The following is a 22,864-nucleotide window of genomic DNA, read 5'->3' on the forward strand; positions in this document are numbered from 1 at the left end:
TTCTGGTCACGGTGTTAAGAAACACGCGTCACATGCCAAATTGATTGATGCATGCACCCCAAAAACCTAAATCTCCTATATTTATTATTTAATATTATCAGAATTACTCTGATGTTATTCAATAGAAGTATGATGGTTGATATATGTATACCGAGTATATTTAGCTAAAAGACGTTCTCATGCACAATTCTAACAATTCATTTTGCAAGTACTGAATGAATCTGATATATATAATAATTAAGTTGAGTGTTTATCAATCCTAACCACATCCCATCTAACCTCGTTAGACAATATAATGTATAGTTAATTATATTTTCTTTTCATCTTTTAGTTGCAGTTTCCTAGTAAGTAAGTCAGATAGCACGTTGAAGCACATGATCAAATAGTGGGTTCAAAATAGTACAAGAATGTGTAAAAGTAGACAGAATATAAATAATTTTTACTTAATTCCACTAGAAATGAAAAAAAATCCCTTTAACTAATCCACATATATTCTTAAACTTAAGCCACTATTGACCATTAATCTTAACAACTGAAATCAGAGTCTCATTTTATTCAATCATATTATAACTTCTCAACCAAATCACGCTTTTCTAGAAAAAAATGCTCACGACAGAAGATAACTATATATTTTCTATTTAGATTTCTTCAGTAATAATTCAAGCTTCCAGCCAATCAGAATCTCTGAATTATTTTGTTGGGTTGAAAGATGAAGCAGAATCTGTTGTTATAGATTCGATACGTACGCAAGATAAGAAAATAACAGATTTTGATAATTGTTGCAGAATGTATGAGCAACAGCGTAGCATTATGTTTGGTGGTCTGGTACCTGTAATAAATTCATATGTCTGTATTAGAATTAGGAAATAGTGGTGGTTGTGGCGGTGTTATTGCAGCCAAAATATGTCACATTCCATATCTTCACAATTCAAAATACATCTATATAAAAAGGATTCACTGACAATGTTATTACAGTGAGATTTTTTTTAGTGAGAATTAGAGCACCCGCATCGCGGGTACTCGAGGAGGTCCTCGAGGAGACCATCTGTGTCGAGGAGGGCGATGCGGCGAGGAGCTCCTCGAGGACTCCTCGAGTTATCGAGTATCCTCGAATGGCCGGTGGAGATGGCGCGTGCAATGCACGCGCCCAATTAAAAAAAAATTATGAAAAATTCGAATTTATATATATTCTTTTGACTGCAGCTCCTCGGTCTCCGCACCTTTGACCGACCTTTCGAATTTTTTTTTTTTTTTTCTCCTTCTTCTCTTCTTTAAAACAACCCATCTTCTTCCTTCTTCTCCACACCTATTCTCCTTCTTTCTTCTTCTTTCTTCTCTTCACACCTCTTCTTCTCCTACAATTTTCTCCGTCATGGATCCACACAACCCTTTCTACGATCCAAATTGGTGCCCTGATCTCTCCTCCGATTATCATCCCGATATGGGAGGAATCAACTTGGAGGAGAGCCCGCCCGAGGAGGAACCGGTGAGTGCTTAGCAGAGTGTCTCCCCACCAAAAAAAGGCGGCCGGAGGAAGGAAAAGGCCACCAAAATGAAGCACGACAAACCAAAAGTTTACCGTCATACTTACCTTCCACAGCATACGGATCTCATCGTCCAAATTTGGGCGGAGGAGACCAACGACTCGATCCGTGGGACGGATCAGAAGGGAGAGTCATATTGGGGCCGGATCCGCGAACGTGTGAACCCCATCCTCGGCGTCGACCTCGGCATCAAGCAACTTCAAGGCCATTGGTCCCGGGTGAGCGCGGATGTGCGTCTCTGGGAAGCTGTTTGGGTGGAGACGCGCAACAATTGGCCGTCCGGTCATTCGGATGATATGATTCGTGAAAAGGCCCAAACCATCTTCAAGGCTAGAAGCCCAACCAATGCCTCCTTCAATTTCTGGAACGCGTGGAGAGTTCTCCGGAACAATCCCAAGTTCAAGTCGATGTACCTCCTTGGAGACATGCATACCTCCAAGAGGACAAAGACTACGGAAGAGGGCGGCTTCACCACCTCGGCGTCGGGCGAGGAGATCTCTTCTGCTCGGCCCATTGGCAACACGGCGGCGAAGGCGGCGGAGAAAGGGAAAGGGAAGGCAGCAGCGTCGCATACGAGCTCGGATCCTCCACCAGAAATTGTGGAGAGGTTGGATAGGAACGACGCGCAGATGAGGGCATTCACCGCCCAGTACCAGCGGAGGAACGATATCCGGGAGAGGGAGCTCGATATGCAGCTCCTGAACACGGATACGACGAACATGACGGACGCACAACGTGCATTGCACGCGTCCATGGTCGCCGACGTGCTCAGGCATCGTGGTCTATCCTAGGCTTTTAATTATGTGATTTTAATGATGTTTTAGGTTTTTTAAATTTTTATGTATTTTTTTTATGTTTTAAATAGGTTTTTTAAATTTTTATGTATTTTTTTTATGTTTTAAATAGGTTTTTTAAATTTTATGTTTAATCCAGTATTTAAATATGCAATAAAATTTAAATGAAAAACATAAAATCAAAACTAATATTATCAAGGAGGCTATCAAGGAATCCCAATGCAGCACTACCTACTCAATAACACAAACACTATCAAGTAGGCTATCAAGGAGGTCTCAATGCGGATGCTCTTATATATATATATATATATGTGTGTGTGTGTGTGTGTGTGTGTGTGTGTGTTTTGAAAATAGAGCTTGTTAGGGGCGGAGCCAGGATTTTTTTGGGGGGGGGGGCTGAACTGTTACGGGGGTTCGGGGGCGGTAGCCCCCGTTTTTTTTTTTTGGGGCATTCAACACATTTTAGACATTTTTTACTAAAATACAAATATAATCATAATAATAACAGCATTTTTATAGATAATATAGTTCAAAACATTTACTAAAAATTTTTTATTAAATTTTTTTTGGGGGCATTCAATACATTTAGACATTTTTTACTAAAATACAAATATAATAATAATAATAATAATAATAATAATAATAATAATAATAATAATAATAATAATAATAATAATAATAATAATAATAATAATAATAACAACAACAACATTTTCATAGATAATATAGTTCAAAACATTTACTAAAAATTTTTTTGGGGGCATTCAATACATTTAGACATTTTTTACTAAAATACAAATATAATAATAATAATAATAACAACATTTTCATAAATAATATAGTTCAAAACATTAGCTAATTTTTTTTTTGAGGCATTCAATACATTTAGACAGTTTTTACTAAAATACAAATATAATAATAATAATAATAATAACAACATTTTCATAGATAATATAGTTCAACATTTACTAAAAAAATTTTGGGGACATTCAATACATTTTAGACATTTTTTTACTAAAATACAAATATAATAATAATAACAACATTTTTAGACATATTATAAAAAAAAAAAAAAAAAAAAAAAAAACAAAACAAAATTTGGGGGGGGGGCTCTAGCCCCCCTGGCTCCGCCCCTGCTTGTGGACGATTACAAATGAAACGGGAAATATAGAAGATCAGAATTACAATGAAACAAACGGAATAGAGATTACAAAATAAAGAACCGTAAAACTAGATAGCCGAATTGATCGAGGAGGATCATGTCCGTAAGACGAGATACACCCCAATAGTGCTTATAATTTGGCGTGTCGTCTCTAAAGATGAAATAGCTTCGTCTCGAGGGTATAGCAGCACCATAAACCAACGAGCTCCAACGAATTGAGACGAGGCAATAATAGGGCTCTAGATCTGGACTATATGAATGCAGGAGTGCAGATAGTGCTTGTTATGCAGAATTTCTCGTGTGTCGATGCATGGAGTGGCTATCCTATTTATAGGCACATCCCGCCTATTGGGGAGCCGGTAGCCATTACTCCCATTAAGGGTGAATTCAAGTGCAGCTAAAAATGTTGTTTGAATTTAGCCATGTAACTCCCTCGGTGGTCCAAAATAACCTAACGCGAGACCAACGTGGTCCAAATTAAAGAACAAGTCCATTGGGGGCTAAGGTCTGGCCCAAAGACCAAGATCCAAGTCCACGGCCAGGGGCCGGGCGAGCGTAGCGGCGGCGGCGTGTGGGCTTTGCAGCCCATCACATGTGCACACAGTTTTATTACATGTACTACTGATGTAATAACTTATATCCTGGATTAATTATTCCTCACAAATGAATGTGGGATAAACATTAATATCTCTTTAATTCTTATCATTTTCCCACAACTCTATATTTCAAATATCCAACTTCAATTAGTTATTTCTCACTCATCGAAAATCGATTTTGAGTAAATAAATATAGTACGCTCATCTACTCAAAACGTAGATCGATCCTATGCTATTTAATTTCACTAATTAAATATTTTCAATACTCAAAAATTGGTTAAATATTGGTCAACTCATAACCAATTATACAGTAGAAAACGAGAATGAATTTGGAAAATTAAATATTTAAATCTTACGTCTGATATTCGTCCAAATTAATAGTGTGAAATGAGATTGACGAATAAGTCAATAAATTTTTTGAACAAATCAATATAATGCACATACAACATTCTCATATGGGATCGAATCCGGAGTTCAAGTCAAAATATAGTGTTGCATAAGCTGTTTGTAATGACTGAATAACGATATTCAATTAATTAATAAAATTTATGCTCGCTCCAAGATTTGAACCTAGGTAAATTTTTGACTCATCTAGATAAATATCAGTCATAAAATTTGAAAATCTAATGTTACAAATTCATTCTCATTTCTCACCACGTTTGTTCATTCTTCTTAATTTCATCTTCTCTCTCTCTCTCTCTCTCTCTCTCTCTATATATATATATATATATATATATATATGTGTGTGTGTGTGTGTGTGTGTGTGTGTGTGTGTGTGTGTGTGCAGGGGCGGTTCTGGGGGCGTGCGAGGTGGTCGATCGCACAGGGCCCCGAAAAAATAGGGGCCCCAAAAATATAGATCCATATATATATATTATGTATATATTACATAAAACCTATAGAATCATTAAATTGTGTAAGGTAGCGCAGTTGGAAAGAGCCATTTTTTGGACTTTGTTTATCTGTGATCGAATCCTACTTGTAGCAAATTTTTGCGATTTTCTTTCAGCTTCTTTTTTTCTGTAGCGATTTTTCATTTCTAATTATTTTTGCGATTTATTTATCATGGCAGCACGAGGCACACTATTATTTATTAAGTGAATTCGTGGGACGGAGAAAGTATTGTTTAATCAAATATTTTTCTTTCATCTTATCTTTTCTTTCAACGATTTTTCAATTCTAGAGATTATCAAGGTAATTTCTTTAAAACTTGTGAGCAAATTTCTTTAAAAGTGTGAATGACATAGTTTTTTAAATATTTGTTAAATAATTTGACAAAAAAATATATTTTTTAATCAAATATTTTTATAATACATTTTTTTAAAATTATTAATAGAGGGCCCAAATTTAAGAATTCGCACAGGGCCTATGTTTCCCCAGCCCCGCCCCTGTGTGTGTGTGTGTGTGTTTGTGTGTATATATATGGAAGGGTTAGGCTAAAAACAAATCATAAAGTATAAAATAGATTTACAGCATTGATCTGCTCATAATTTAATGGTTGAGATTTAATCTTAGAGAAATCGTATGTAAATGTATGAATTCTATGTAGAACATGTATAAATTCGCTATATAAATATCTAAATTGCGAAAATTAAAATTTTCGCTACTTATGTGATTCGAATTCAGGAGTATGAATTCATCTAGCAAGGTGATAAATTAACTGTAAATTTTAATCATTTAAGGGCTGACGATGATTCTTAATTTAAATTTCATGTGTTTTTATTTTAGCCCCATCTGTCCACAAAAAAATTGTCATAATTTTAATTTCAGGTGCGTTCATGAAAATTTCATCACTTTTATTTATAGGAGTAGGATCCATACAACTCTATTCACATAATTTTATTAAAACTTGTATCATCTACAATGTAATAACTTTTGTATGGACGGAAGAAATATTAAATAAACGTAAAAATAATTCAAGATATAGAATTTTAAATTGCCCTATGACTCATTCTAGACTTTTCTTGGGAAGGGTCAGTCTTCCATGTGACAAGCATCCCCCAACCCCACATTCACAACTTCTATTTTTGTAGTTTGGACAAATTGTGAATGTATTTTGATACATAAAGATTGATTCAAAAGCAATTAAATTTGGAGAACCTATGCTTCACAAAAACTTCAGTGTAGATCCTACCCACTATTGTTAGTCCAACTTACAAGTTCATGATAAAAGATTTAAGTTTTTAGACCACTAATTTAAACAAGTTTTCTTCATTGTTATTTTAATATTATAAGGTTGTCTCACTTATTTTTTTACAAAAGCTGCTAAAAGCTAAGTGTCACTCTGCGCATGGGTCGGATCAACCCAAACTCGAATTTGATCTGATTTCTTCAATCTTATTTGATTGAACTTTTTCTTTTTCTATATGTGAAAATTATAAATTAATATTTGAATTATTGATTGTGTAATTAAATGTCACCAATTACACATAATTATAATTAATCAAATATTTGAACTATTGACATTTTAACAAAAATATTTGAAATTATCATAAAATTGAATAAAATCCCCAAATTTAATTTTTGACCACAGAAGAATTATGTACGCTGTAATAAATTTTAAATAAATAAATATATCGAAAACGAGTTAGCGCCAAAGCAACATGCTTCATTACGGGAGTTTAAAAGAGAAAAAAAAAAAAAATCTAACAAGCGCCATAATCTTTCGTTGACCGAAAAATGAATTTTGAGATATTATTTTCGGTTTTTTTAATGATTTGAATAAAATTATAATTCTATATTGTTCCAAAAAAATTCGGTAAAAGTATCATTAATTTAGATATTAAATCGTAGTTTTCATTTTTCTTTTTTGAGGTAAGTTTTCATTTTTCTTTGATTTGAAAATGTTACGTGTGAACACAGTAATTATAAAAAAAAAATCACCTACATATCGAGCCCCTAACTGCAAAAGAGATTATAGAATAAAGATTAATTTAATTACTATGAGATCTGCATAAAGTGCAGCTTTAAAAAGAAAATTATAGAGTAGTATATAACTTCCAACTTTATAATTAAGGACCCTATGATTGATCTATCTCATCATGACTAGTGTGATTTGTCTAACATGTAGAAAATTATATGAATCAGAGACTTAAGGGGATTAAAATTTAAATAATGAGATTTTTGAAAATATTAAAATAATTTGAAAATACTATATATACTCTAATTGTAGCTAAGACTGGTAAGATCCGCGTCACCTCATAGTCAAATTGATGTCGTATTATAAATAAATTAATCTGACAATCCACATTAATTAATGTACTAATACCAGCTTTACCACTTGCACTAATCATTTTCTTCTATTTTCGGACTTTGAGATCTTCTAATACATATAGCATTTTATTTTAATTTTTATATATTACATTAATCAATTAATGAAGTTGAGGAGACCTAATTCAAACAGTAAAGTTAGGACATCAAAGACTTTCTTAATTTTCAAGAGGTCATTAGTTCAAGTCCCGACCGATGACGATAAGTGTGCGATGTACGCCTTCAGCTTCAATGAGACTTGAATCAATAACCTTTTAAAAGATAGAGTCTTTGGCGTTTTAATTTTATTAGTTTGGCTAGGTCTCTTCAAATTTTAAAAATCGCAATCTTTTAAAAGATAGAGTCTATGGTGTTTCACTTTTACTACTTTGGCTAGATCTCCTCAATTTAAAAAATCATGTCACAATGAACTCGAAGTAAATTTTTTGGCCTTAGATAGATAGAATCTTTAGTGCTTCAATTTTACTAATTTGACTAGATCTCCTCAATTTTAAAAACCGTGTCACGGTGAACTCAAATCCAAAATTTTTGACCTTAAATACTCACTCCGTCCCTGAAATAAGTTTCCATTTTTCCATTTTGGGACGTCCCCCAAATAAGTTCCTCTTTCTTTCTTTCTATTTTTGGACAGCTACCCCACCACTAATAATACTTTATTTATTCTTACTTTTCACTTTTTCAACACTCCCAATACTAATTATAACACTTTTTCACCTTTTTACCACTCTCAATACTAATTATAACATATTTTTCTCCACTATCAATACACTTTACTATTTTTCCTTAAAACTCGTGTCGTCCCCAAAGAGGAACTTATTTTGGGGACGGATGGAGTATTAATTACTCTACAGCTAGGCCAACACATGCACACTAATTTTTTTTAGTGATGATACTTGGCCATAATATGAGTGGTCATAATAGCTTTAAACTCAATATATTTAATTTTTTTAAATAAAAAAAATACAATATTGCTAGTTTTATTACACATTGTAATTTTTTTTTAATATTTATATATTTTTTTTAAAAATTAAAAATTATAAAAAAAATAGCTACAATGTGTAAAAAAATAAAACTAATTAAATAATATTTTTATGTTAAGCAAAAAAAAATTAAATAAATGTGTTTTATAATTTTTTACCAAATTATTTATGGCTAGCTATAATATGCATGGCCAAACAGTTTTTCCCTCTCTTTAAAAAAAAAAAAAAACTTACTCGGGCTTTGTTATGTCAGAGAAAAACAACTTCTTGATTTTATGACAACTTAATTTGGTGTATGTAAATTCTAAGGGAAATGTATTCAAGGTCAATATAGAGTATATATTTGTCTCGATTATATCAAGTTTAGTTGGAATCTTTGTACCATATACTAATTTAAAAATTGTAGTTATAAATCAACTATGAAATCCTCTTAATTTTAGCTATTAGTAGCCGTTGCATATGCTACTGTCTGCAAATAAGAATTACATATATTGTATATTTGACCAACACATTCAACTATGAAAAAGTTGAAATTAGGAACGACCGAATTAATTGTGTTTTTGTCAGGCTTCTTAAACCCGTGATTAATTGATTGAGAAAAGTGCATGTCAAATAACTCCATAAGACTAAATGATTGTTAAGGTTTGATAGGTCAAAAGATTCTATATATCATACAAGTCAACTTAATTTCAAAATTCAATACTCTAGTTGTGTCAATTATATAGGATGATTGTTGGGTATTGATCCCGCTAACTTTTCCATCTATGTGTGGTGTAGATATTTCATCTGCATGCGAGTTGCTTTTTTTATTATAAAAAAATATCTTTTGTAATTTAAAAAAAAATTATATAGGATTATTGAAAATTGCATAAAAAATTCAAAAGTTATTGAAAAAAATTAACAAGCAAACTTCCTAATACCTATGCTCATATTTATTCTTTGACAATGAATTAAAGCTATATTCAATCAAAGAGTTGTATATGTGTATTGACCAAACAATTAAGTGGTTAAGACTTATTACAAAAGTCTCGAATATGTGTGTTGACCAAACAGTTGAGTGGTTAAGACCCATTACAAAAGTGTCGAAGTCAATTCAAAGAGTTATATATTAGTAAATGAATTTGAAAAGTACTAGTACTATATTTTATGGAAACAAATCCATATTTTGGGACATCACAAAAAAGCAAATAAGCCTATATATTTAGGACGGTTAGTTTAAGACTTAGCTAGAGATAAGGGTTACATTATATTTATATCCAATTCACTTAATTATATACGGTCCATTTTAGTTTACAAGATACAGAATTTTTACAATACTAAGTCAATTTTACTTCCTCTTTGTTGATGACCGTCTATGCACAATTAAAATTACAATTCACGTCTTAGATAAATATAGTATATTTTTTTAAATGATCAAATGCAAAATAGTAGTGGTCTTTCATATTCTTGTATGAGAAACGATTCTCTTTAATTTGTTTCCCTCCTATTGTAAAGCGTAACTAAACTTTATATTGTGCTTGGAAGAGAAATTTGAGACAATTTGCCTCTTTATGGATTCTCCTTTTTAGCGGTAGTTGCAACTTATTGTGTGCGTGTGTTCACTACAAAAAACACACGAATTATCGGCGAAAATTGCCGCCGCTAATCACCCATAAATCGCCGGCAAACACTCCACCAACGACGATACTGGTGACAGCTCACCGTCGGTATTTCGCTCGTCGATGACTCCAATACTGACGGCAAAAGACGATCGTCGGTAATTAAAGGCGGCGGTGCCGCTGCTAAAGGTCGTCAGTGAGCAGGGGTCTTTTGTCGGAGATTTACCGGCGATTGGAGCCACTGGTGATTAGCAACGGCGATCCCGCCGCCGATAATGTTGACCGGACGGCTGTGGCGCTATTGCCGGATGTCACTGACGGCAGCCGCTGACGGTGATTACCGGCGGCATGTTGCTGCCGAACGGTGGTGGCCTCTTGCCGTATATTACCGATGGCAGCCCTATAAGTATTTTCGTATTTATACTGTATTTTTAATTTAATTGCATACGTTAGACGAACTTACTAGTGGGTCACCATTCTTAGCGTGTGTTGCTAGGGTAGCCACTGCTAATTCTGAGGCTTAAAATTATCGAGCGCAAGTGCCCTCGGTAATCCGCGACCCGTTTATAATCACAGGCGGCGCCATGTGCCCTCGGTAATCATCGGCGACTCCTGCCGCCAGTATTATTAAAAAAAACAATTAAATATTTTATATATGGTAGCAGCGGCGGCCTTGTTCAGCTGCCGCTGGTAGTTTCCGGCGACATGAGTGCCGCCGATATTCTGTAGGTATTTTAAAAAATACGATCCGTCTTCGTCGCCGTCGGTATATGGCCGGTAATCATCGGCGGCGTTGTTGCCGCCGATAATTTTGACCGATATATAGATGATTTTTTGTAGTGATTGGTCTAACGGTAAGAGGTTAATGCCCAAAACTTGAGGTCCTGAGTTCGAGTCCTTCATCATGTGATCTTTGAATATCTTTATTTAATTATATAATTTATCAAAAAAAACCTTACCATGAGGAAGATCGTCATCAAAATTTTACATAAGTTGTTGATTTGTTTCAACAAGATTTTATTGTTGTGTTTCACACATTTACCGCAAATACTAATTCAACCATACATGCTTTTATTAGACATGCAACCTTTTCGGTTAAATAGACTAGTGAGTTTCCACATCATGGTTGATGACCATTATGGCGATGAATTAAAAAGAAAAAGAACAAAATTAATCAAATTATTTTTACCTATTTTAATAATTTTTTTATTTTCTCATATTAGTAAAATAGAACTGTTTTATACTTCAATGGAGACGGTCCAATAATAAAATAAATAGTTTTAGAGCAAATGCTCGACTACAACATTCTTTGGATTGTTTCATGATTTAAACAAGGAAAACACCATTTTTATAATGTAAACACGAAGCAACTTGCAAAGGATGGTGGGGTGAATTTGCCTCACCATCCTCGTCAATGACGCCTAAAAAAGATGTAAATCTCACCCTAACCATGTGCTATGCACTTGCAATTTCATATGCAATATAGTACATAACTAGTTGTGCCCCCGCTCTATGCGCGGAATCATACATATTATTTCTTCCGTTTTAATTCAATACACCATTTTTTTATTATTTTGATATTTTAATTTAATAAGTTACTTTCTAAAATGAAAAATTATCACATAACAAACACCCTTTATTCAACTCATTATTCATATCAAATGTTATTATGACCCATAAATAATTGTCTCTCCTTTTACTTAAAAAAATATTTTTATTTTCTATACTACTTTTTTTGATAAATGTACCTTCAAAAAAATATTTTTTTCTCACTCATATTTTACTATAAACTATTAGTTTCTTAGCATCTGTGCGCAATCTCTGTGACCTATTAAATTGGGACGGATGAAGTATTTTTTTATACATAAATTTAAAAATAATTTAATTTTTATTATAACTTAATATTTATAATTTGTATTTAGTCACATTTGCAATATATCTTTTATTACTAATTTTCATGAAAATAATTATTTTTTTGAGGAATAATTATAAATCTTATATAGAGAATAATAAATTTGGTTGCATACAAATTTCAAAGAAAAACCATTCTTCGACTTTTTCATTCTATATTTATGTTGTGTGTGTTATTTGAAAAGGTGTATAAATATTCTTTATACACGCACATTTTTTATCATAAGAAAAAAATCGTATTATATTGTTGATTTTATATCTATTAATGATATAACAAAAATATAACACATTACTGATAATTTATCCCTTGACACCTAATTACTTTTAAAATAAAACATTTGCATGGTTATTTAGGTAAAAAGAAAATGATTTAAGAGTAATTAATTATAACTAATTTCTACAATATCTTTTTTTCAAAAATAACTTATCATTTGTGTATATATATTTTTTAAAACAAACATCCAAAGGGTGAGAGAATAGACACAGACTCCCAAAGTGATTTCAAATTAATTGTCCAAACTAAATTTTCATAATAAAAATACATTTTCTAAACTAAATAATAAATTTAAATTACAAAAACTTAATTACTAATGACACACTATTTACTTATAATAAATTAAGAATATTAAATTTACTGTCTATTAAATAAGTGAAAATTAAAGTACACAACTTGAAATTTTAAATTTTTTTAGACCCATCAGTAAATTAAATAAAATTAATAGCCCCAACTTAACAATATTGAGCCCTAAAACTTTAAACTACATTAATGTTAAAAGTTCAATTTAAATACCCCAAATTAAATATTCATATTTTAAAGTATTGATTAAACATAACGTGCAAAAATAAAAATTAAAAAAAAAACAAAAACTAATAAAAATGAATACAAACAATATACTCCCTCCGTCCACGAAATGAGTACCCATTTGTGGACGGCACGGGTTTTAAGAAATGTATGGAGTGTAGTGTGAATAGTTTAAGGGTCCCACTTTTTTAGTGTATTAATTAAAGAGATGTGTGGGGTACACTTGCCAAAAAGGGAAATGGGTACTCATTTCGTGGACGGACGAAAAAGGAAATATGGGTACTCATTTCGTGGACGGAGGGAGTATTAAAAAGGAAAATAGTGGAATCCCTAATACATATCTTTTCTATCGCCGTTTTATGTGACTTCTTCTTCTACATCTCTTTATGCATGTATCTTCTGTCAATAATTCATCACTGAATATTTATTTATGCTTCGTCATCTCCTTCTTTCCGTTATATTCATCATTCTATATTCTTCTTTGCTCTGCAGATTCATTTTTTATAAATCATTCTTCTTCTCATTTTTATTCTTCTCATTCATCATATTATATATGATAGAAAGCGTGCAGTCTGTGAAGAAGAAGAAAATCAATCTATCGTAACTCGTAAGTAATAGAAGAAGAAAATGAATGTGAAAGATTGGTTAATCTATGTTATCATGTATCTTCTTTTTTACATTAATCATTTGTCTGTTTGTGATATATACAAACTATGCCTATTTGCATTGGAGATGTGAAGAGACATATATTCATTGGAAATAGGAACATGACCTCAAAAAGTGAACAGCTTTCTTAAACAAAAAAATATTAATAAAAAATAGGCATACATTTTGGCGGGAAATTTTAGATCCACAACTTTCCTTTAGTATAGTATATAGATATTATTTATTTATTACACATTAATCTAATTCAAACTTTCCTCTAGCAACACATGCACTTACACTTGTCTACACTAATTCAAATCTCAACCCTCCTAGATTTCTACCACTCCTCGTGAAAACTTTCACTTCTCATTCATCGTACTAATACCATTAGCTACACACAATAAATATATCTCTATCTACACATATTTAATTCACACACATCTCTACTACACATACATAAAATAAAATTTAATATCTTGAACCACCAATTCACCCCCTCACCGCTCTATATATACACACAAACACATCCCTAAACACCCATCACATATTCACATATCTCATAACTCCTTGTTTCACTTACCCAAAAAAGGCCTCTCATTTTCATCAAGAAAATGATCCATTTACCTCTCCCCTGGCGGCCAAGAACCAGTACCTCCGCCACCACTAGCGGCGGCTCCGCCACCAGCGGCAGCTCATCATCTAGCAACTGCTGTGGCCTATCAAGATTGATGAGAAGGCTGAAGAAACGCAGCAAAATGCTGCAGACAACAAGCAGCCGGCAGTCGTCGCTGCAATGCCGCTACGATCCGTTGAGTTATTCGCTGAACTTCGACGCCGGCGGCTCCGGAGATTTTCTTGATGATGATTATTATAAATTCTATGCCTTCTCGTCGAGATTCGTAGCCGCACCGGCGCCTCACTGTCAAAGACTGGTGGCTGCTTAATTCACATAATTAAGTTTTACTACTACTTAGGATGGAAATTTAATTTTCCTTTTTTTCGAAACCCCCATGTGGTGTGGTGGGGTAAATACAACGACTCTCGTGCAAGAATTTTTTTTATTAGGTACTTACTTATATGAGTATTGATCATTAAGGTAAGTTGGGGAAATTTTCTTGATTCACTTCTTTCTTATATATATATGGGTGTATGCTCTATTGTAATTTGTTTGATGATCAAGAACTAATTAATGGGCTTCATACGACTTTTTTTTTTTTTTTTTTTTAAGATTGAATTGATGTAAACTAGCTACTTTTGGGAGTCAGGGAATTTTTTAGGACAATAACTTAGATTGATTTGGAAATTAGGACAATAACTTTCGGACTTGTAGAAATAGGACACTACTTTTTTTTAGAGTAAAATAGGACACTAACTAATAAGCATCGTAAAAATAGGACATTTCTCGGCCGATAATTGGCCGAAAAATGTCCTGCGGATGCAACACTTATTAATTAATGTCATATTTTACTCTTAAAAAATTAGTGTCCTATTTTTACAAATCCGAAAGTTATAGTTCTAATTTCCAAATCAATCTAAGTTACTGTCCTAAAAAACCCTCGAACTCTACTTTTTGAGCGCACCGTCCTACTTGTGATGTTATATTTCGTAACTCACTTTCAATTTTCTTTATAGTTTATAATTATTATCTTTCTTCAGTTTTAATTTGTTATATTTTAGTATAATTTTAAAAAATATATAATTAGGACTCATCTATTCAATTAAGATTTATAATTATTATGTTATATTTTTTTTCCAATGTTTGAATTATAATTAATACTCCTAGTTAATAATTAAGTATTAAGATTAATTAATTCATAGTCGGGATGTATAATTTTTAAATTTTTAATTTTTAGTAATAAATACTACCTCCATCCCGAAAAAAATATATGCTTAGTTTGTTCAACACGAGTTTTAATAATTGTTAGATGAGTGTTTTGTGAGTGAAAAAAATGTCAATTTTTGTGTTGAAAATTATAAATAATGATGGATCATATTGGTAAAGATGTCAATAAGAGTTGAAAGAGAGGACAAAAATTAAGAATTAGTAATGGGGTCATGTCCAAAAATGGATTGTGTGCATACTCTTGTAATACTCTTGTAAAACAGAGATGAAAAAAGAAAAGTGATCATAGTCTTTCAGAACAAAGGGATATTAATTATAGTTCATCAATAATATTTTTCATTTTAATATTAAATTAATTTAAAATAAGAAAATTAATAATATAACACGATAAAAAAAAACTGTGGGAAGGCTCATTTGCATTGGAGACGAATCAGTTCTCATTGGCTACTTTAAAAAATAATAATTAAAATAAAGGGTAGAATTGTATTTAAATTATAGAACTTTCAATTAATTGTCATTTTACACTTAAACTTTTTATGCATTAAAATTATTCAACTATGAATTATTTCTCATTTTGCATTCTCTTCAATTTTTCGGCTTAGTGATATGGCATAATAAATATACTCATATGGTATAATATAATTGCGAGGAAAAATAAAACCGACGTTCTATTGTATATATATAGTTGGATGAACACGACACCGTTTCAAGCATAAAGTTTGATCTAAAAATAGGTGAGTATGTAAAATGAGAAAAAATGAATAATTGATTAATTTTAATACTACATATTTTAAAATTAGTGTGTAAAATAAAAATTAATTAAAAATTCAGTAACATGGAATTAACTCTAAAATAAATTCATACTATTTTTTTTAGGATAAAATAAATTCATATTTTGAGAAGGCAAAGTGTCTCGGACTTGTATAGTCAAACAAAGACTACTGATTTCTCCCAGTCTTGCTTATACTCTCTCTCTCTCACACACACACACACACACTTTTATACAGATAAACTAGTACTAGCATGTGCCCATGTGGTGACATCTCCCAAGATAAACTTGGTCGGAATGGTTTTTTCCCTAAATTACCATTCGAATTTAAAACGACAAAAGTCTTGAATTCATGGTAGCAAAATATGATTGTTCGCCCTTTCAAAAGATAGTACTATATATATAGATGTATACAATTCCTTTTTGCCAGAGGTAAAAGAATCTACTCCCCATGACCTTTTACACATATGCCCATCGTAAACATTAAACATTTCAACTTAATGTTGAAGATGAGGAAAATAAAAAGGGTGAACTTTAATTTGTTGTCGATAGATGCAGCAAAAGCCTCAGTCTTTTCAACAGTTCTTGAGTGAAATATGAGAGATTTATATGCTAAATAATATCGATAACAATATATAATACAATCAATATTTATGTATGCATCAAACTCATGCTAATTAAGCTTATGCTACAAATAAGTTAGACAGGCACTCGAGAGATTTCAACTTCATGCTGATGAAATCATGCATTAATTCTAGCAGGATGTTTTAAATACTACTACTATACAATTATATATCACTTCTTCTGTCCCACAAATAACTTCCTAAAAAGAAAGGGCACGGATTTTAAAACAAAACATGGTGATAAAATATTATTCTCTTCGTCCACAATATCAGTTCAAGTACTTCAACATTGTGGACGACACGAGTTTTAAGAAAGTGATGGATAATAATTGATAATAACGTGTATTGATGTGAGTGGAGTTTGAGTGTCACTATAAATGCGTGTTGAGGGAAATAAAGTGTTATATGGACTCTACTACTATAAATAAAAGTTGAAATGATATATATTGTGGACGGATAAAAATGACAAAAGTGAATATATAATTAGTATTGAAAATTCTAAAAAAGTGTTATAATTAATATTGACAGCGATGAAAAATAAGAATAAATGAGGTATTATTGGTGGTGAGGTATTGTCCCAAAATGAATTGAAAATTATTTAGGAGGCGATCCAAAGGGGAAAGATATGAACTTATTTGGGGGTCTGAGGGAGTGCCACATTTGACAAGTTATAGTTCTAAGAACATCCACATCGGTTGGCTCATAGAGCTGAAGTGCCTAAAAAAAGTTGAATTCTGAAAATTGTAACGGCTTTCTACCGATTTTAATATTTTTTTTTTCATTAAATTTTTTTCCCTTACCAATGGCACTTTGCCTTTTTTTTTTTTTTTTCTTTCTTTCTTTCAGTTGTAAGTTTATGTAATTTTAAATTAGTGTAATATTAAGTTTATGTAATTTTAAATTGTGTCATTTAATTTAGATATTTTTAATTTTATGTAATTTTAATTTTTTGTATTTTAAATTAATGAAGTTTTAATTTTAACAATTGTGTTATTTAAATTTGTCATCTAAATTAAATGAAAAAAGGTAAAAATCAAAATTAATTCTATAGAGTCAGCAAGATGATTTAAGCCAATGCAGGCATTGATTCATAAGTGGTCCCAGAGCATGGATTAGTCAGTTACTGACTCAACTAATGTGAATGCTCTAAGAGCATCTCCAATGAGGCTCGTTGGGCGGACTCAAGCCGCGTCAACGAGCCCATTAATGTTGCCAAGCTCCGGGGATTGAACGAGGGCGCGAGGGGGAGAGCCGGGCTTGAGGGGGAAAAAGTCGGGCATGTGTTTCACACGAGTCAATTAAAAAAATCGATTTTTTAAATTTCGAAGTCGACCATTACATTTTTTTTAATATAGACGTTGAACAATTGTTTGTATTTTTTTTATATCAAATTTCTTCTATAAATACCTCTTACTTTCATTCTTTTTTTATACCACATCTAATCATTACTTCTACTTTCATTCTTCTTCTTTTTCTTCTTCCAATTTAAGTTTCGTTCTTATTATTTCTCTTGAAAACAATGGAACATAACTTCAACAATTGGTTCTCAAACCAACCAAATTCGCCACCGATCCCAAATTCTTCTTTCGGCCTTTTTCTGTATTCTCAATCATCCAATACATTCAATGTTCCACGTCTTGAGGCTATCAACTTAAACGAAACTCAATTCGTTTAAGATTATGAAGTTGTCGAGATTCCTGCACCCCCAAGACGATGAAGATGTGCACCGACTACACCATGTGGGAGACCGAGCTCATTTGCTCCCTATAGGATGAGGCAACCTACAATGTTATCAAGTGTCGATCAAAATGCGCTCATCTATTAGGAGAAATCATGAAACGGTACAATGATTCTCATTCTTGCGGCACACCAATGCATGAAAACAGACAAATCAAGTCGCATTTCTAACTTATGCAAAAGGACATGAAGACTTGGGAGGCGGTTTACAACAAATGCCGAAGCAATTGGGGGAGCGGCATCAGTGATGACCAAATCACCCTATAAGCTTAAGAAACATTTACGACCAACACCAGGGCTCAATTCAAATATTTCGCGACTTGGCGCATCCTCCATGAATCTCAACGATTCACCTCCATCGGACCAGGGAAGACGTGCATTCCATGAAGCGCATGAAAAATACCTCCGAGGGGAATACAAGACGACATCCTCTGATCCAAGCATCACGACTAGGCATATAGGTAAAAAAAACAGCAAAGCACGATAAAGGGAAAGGTAAGAAGGTTAAGTTGTCGTCGGCCTCGGACAAGGGGGAGATAGTACGCCAATATAATGAAAAAAATAATTGAGAAGCTCCATAATATATCCAAAACGAAGCGCGATATAGATGATGCCTAAATTATTGCCCTTGACACTTCATGAATGACGCCGACTCAATTAGCCATCCATAAGCAATTGTGTCAGGAGATCATGAAACATTGATGATGGAAGCTAGTTTTAATTGTAATTTTTGAATTTAAATTTAATAAAATTTGACTTTTAGAAAATAAAACTAAACTTTATAGTTTCCCTCTATAGATCCCCCCCATTATGGAGAGGTGACTCTAAGGAAGGGCCCACCTCTATAGAGCTGCCAATGGTCTCTTGCATTCGAGTTGCTCTATGAGCATCTCCACCTTAATAGGGATGGAAATCGGGTACGACGGGCACGAATAGTGACTATCCATATCCATACCCGCGAACTAAATGGATAGTGGATTTTAACTACGAAACTATCCTTGGATATTAAATGCTATCCAAACCCGTCACCCGTGGATACCCGCCACCCATCGAGTATCCGTCAACCCGCTACCTGTCGGATACCCGCCACCCACTACCCGTCGAATACCCGTTATCTGCTATCCATCGAATACCGACCCACGAAACAATATTTAAATATAAATTTATAAATATTTACTGGATGAATTTCGCGTGCTCTTTTATGGGTTTATAATGCATTAAATTCAAAGTAGAAATAGAAGCACATTAAGTTCAAAATACTTATCATCAAATATATTCTCTGCTTCTCCCATACATAATTATCCATCCAGTTTCATGTTAGCTAAAGCTATCATGTATGCATAGAAAGCAAATTAATTTAAATCATTCAAGTTGCATTGTATTGCACACGCAACACACCAAATCTTGAACATATTTGATATGTTATATACAAAGTCCATATCTTAAGGCTATTTTCTTGGGTATTTCACGGGTATTTCGTAAGTATTTTTGCAAATATTTTTAGTGGATAAACGGGTTTCGCGGGTATGGATAGTAAGTATCCAAACCCACATCCACTACTAAATAAATAGTGAATTGTAACCACGAAACTATCCGTGGATATCAAATGACCTCGAACTCGCACCTATTAGGGTCGGATTTTCACGGATATCTGTTACCCGCGGGTAAATTTCCATCCCTACACCTTAAGGGGCTCTATAGAAGTGGACCTCATTTAAGAGCCTCTTATCCACAATAGGGCCCTTAAATAGGATTTTATAAAATTCGTTAAATATTTTTTTCAATTTAAATGCATTTGTAGATTAAAAATAAATATTGAATTTTAACATCTTAAATTTCATTAAAATTAAATTCGACCATTACAATAACTAAAAAAATTATAATAATTACAATAAAATAAAATTACAATAAATAAAAAAATTATCAATTCCATCCTTGACGTTTGCAAAATTTCGCAACCATTACTTTGTGCATAGATAATTCTTCCGGACCCATTTTTGTTTTGTCCATTTCGATGATTTGGGCGTCGGCTAGTTCGAGTTGCATCCGGTTAGAAATCTCGGATAGAATTTACGGCTCTGTTCATTGCCTTGAAGTATTCCCTCTTTTCCCTTGCGTTGACGACTCTACCTTTTTGCCTTCCCCCTTGTTGCATTTCACCGTCTTTTGGCCTATAAGTCTAGTCATGATGCTTAGATCAGAGGACGTCGTAGAGTATGCCCCTCTAAATTCTTCGAGCACTTCGAAGAATGGCATTTTCGTTAATAAAGTTGAATCATTGAGATTTACGGAGAATACACCAAGTCCCAAAGTATTTGAATTGAGCCTCATTGTTGGTTTGATAAAGATCTTGAGCTTGTCGAGTGATTAGGTCATCACTCATGTTGCTCCCTCAATTTGCTCGATATTTTTCGTAGATGGCCTCCCAATCCTTCACGTCCTTTTGGACATGTTGAAAATACAACTTTATTTGTTTGTTGTCGCGTGGAATACTAGCGGAAGGATGAGCTTTGTTGTATTTCTTGGTGATTTCTCCCCAATACACAATTGCCTTTTGGTCGGCTCCTTTGACCATGTTGAGCGTCGCCTCGACCTAAAGTGAACAAATAAGTTCGGTCTTCGGTGTGGTGTAGTTGGCGCGTAGCTTCGTCGTCTTCTGAAAAGAAGGAATCCTCACTTCATCATTTAGAATGAATTGAGTTTCGTTCAAGTTGATACCCTTAAGACCCGCCTCGTTGAAGGCATTGGATTCCTAAGAAAACAACGAAAATCTCATAAGAGAAGAAGTTGGGATCCCCAGCGAATTTGCTTCGTTCAAGTTGACGATCCATTTTTTGGAAGATGAAAAAAAGATGAAGAAGTTATAAAAAATGAAAAAGAAAAATATATGAAAAGATAAATGAGTGAAATTTAGTGTAAAATAAATGAGGATGAAAATGTATTTATAAGAAAAAAAAATTAGGAAATATAGAAAAACATAAAAAGGAAGAGGACCAGGGGCGGATTCAGGATTTAATGTTAGGGGGGCTGAATTTGTTGAATTACAACATCTGAAAATATTTACACGGGGTTCGGGGGCTTCCGCAAATTTGTTTGAGCATTCCGTGCACTTTATTTTCATGCATTTTTTTAACATTCACTTAATATAATAGATAATTGTTTCCAATATAATTAATTCAACATCAAGTAGATTGAAAGCATATGAGGACATGCTTTTATGCATTTTTTTTTAAATGTTTCATCTTCTAAACAAATAAACTAATTTTCATTATTAATAATTTGTAATTTTACTTTTAACTTGAGAATTGACTCATATTCAAAGAAAGAAAAATAGGATAAAAATAACATAAATGTAGCAAATCAATGTATAATATTAAACAAGTAATATGGATAGTTGGATATTATAAACAATGTATATTTTTTTGTTACATTTTCTACTTATATATTTTTTCTTATATTTTTTTTATTTATTTACACATATAGATAGATATATAAAATATAAAATATATAGCTACATTAAGAAAAGAAAGAAAAAAAAAACTCAAAAATTGGGAGGGGGCTTCAGCCCTCCCTTGGATCCGCAAGTGAAGAGGACCATTGCACTCAACAACTATTTTATAGAAAAAACAAAAAAGAAAAATTGATTTTTTTTTTAAATAACCATTGGGATGAAAATCAGATTTTATTTTAAATTTTTTTATTAAGGCCGTGCAATGTACGCAGGGACAGAGCCGGGAGCCCACTCCCAAATTTTGAGATTTTTTTTTCCAAGATATATATAGATATATGTCTATACCTATTATAAAATAACTTTGTTATACAAAAATTGATTTGCTTGTTATATTCACTCATATATACTTAGCTTTAAGGATAATCGTGTTATTTAAAACTATATAATCTATGAAAATATTGTTCATTATAATTATTACTACTATTATTATTATGCTTGTCTTCTAATAGAAAATGTATGAAATGCCCCCCAAAAAATTGTTTGTTATTTAGATTATGCTTGTCTTTTAATAAAAAATGCCTAAAATATACGAAATGTCCAAAAAAAAAAAATGTAATGTATTGAAACTAATTTGTAATATATTGAAACTATATAATCTATGAAAATGTTGTTCGTTATTATTACTATTATGCTTGTATGTTAGTAAAAAAATGCCTTAAATATACGGAATGCCCCAAATTTTTTTTTGGTTCGTACAAGTTTAGCCCCTCGAAAACTTAATTCCTGGCTCCGTCCCTAAATGTCCCTGCCTTCTATCTAATCTTCCGCTCCCAGCTCGCAAAAAGCGAGCTCTCTCTCAGACCGTTGATTGTTATAATCAATACCATTCTCTATTACTACATATTACGTTTTTTGTGTTGCCTCTTTTGTTTATGTCAAAAATTCGTAGTTTAACTATGGCATACAAGTACATGCAATATTATGCATGAGGTAGAAAACAATTTCATCAAAACTCAAACCTCTAATGTTTATGTACCTGAAATAGAGGACATACTCGTCAAAGTTAGTGCTAGAAAATGATAGCATCTATTCAATTTTAAAATCAAACTCACAACTCAAGAAATAGATCTCAAGTGGAC

The sequence above is a fragment of the Salvia miltiorrhiza genome, chromosome 5 (genome assembly GCF_028751815.1).
Source record: "Salvia miltiorrhiza cultivar Shanhuang (shh) chromosome 5, IMPLAD_Smil_shh, whole genome shotgun sequence".
Lineage (NCBI taxonomy): Eukaryota > Viridiplantae > Streptophyta > Magnoliopsida > Lamiales > Lamiaceae > Salvia > Salvia miltiorrhiza.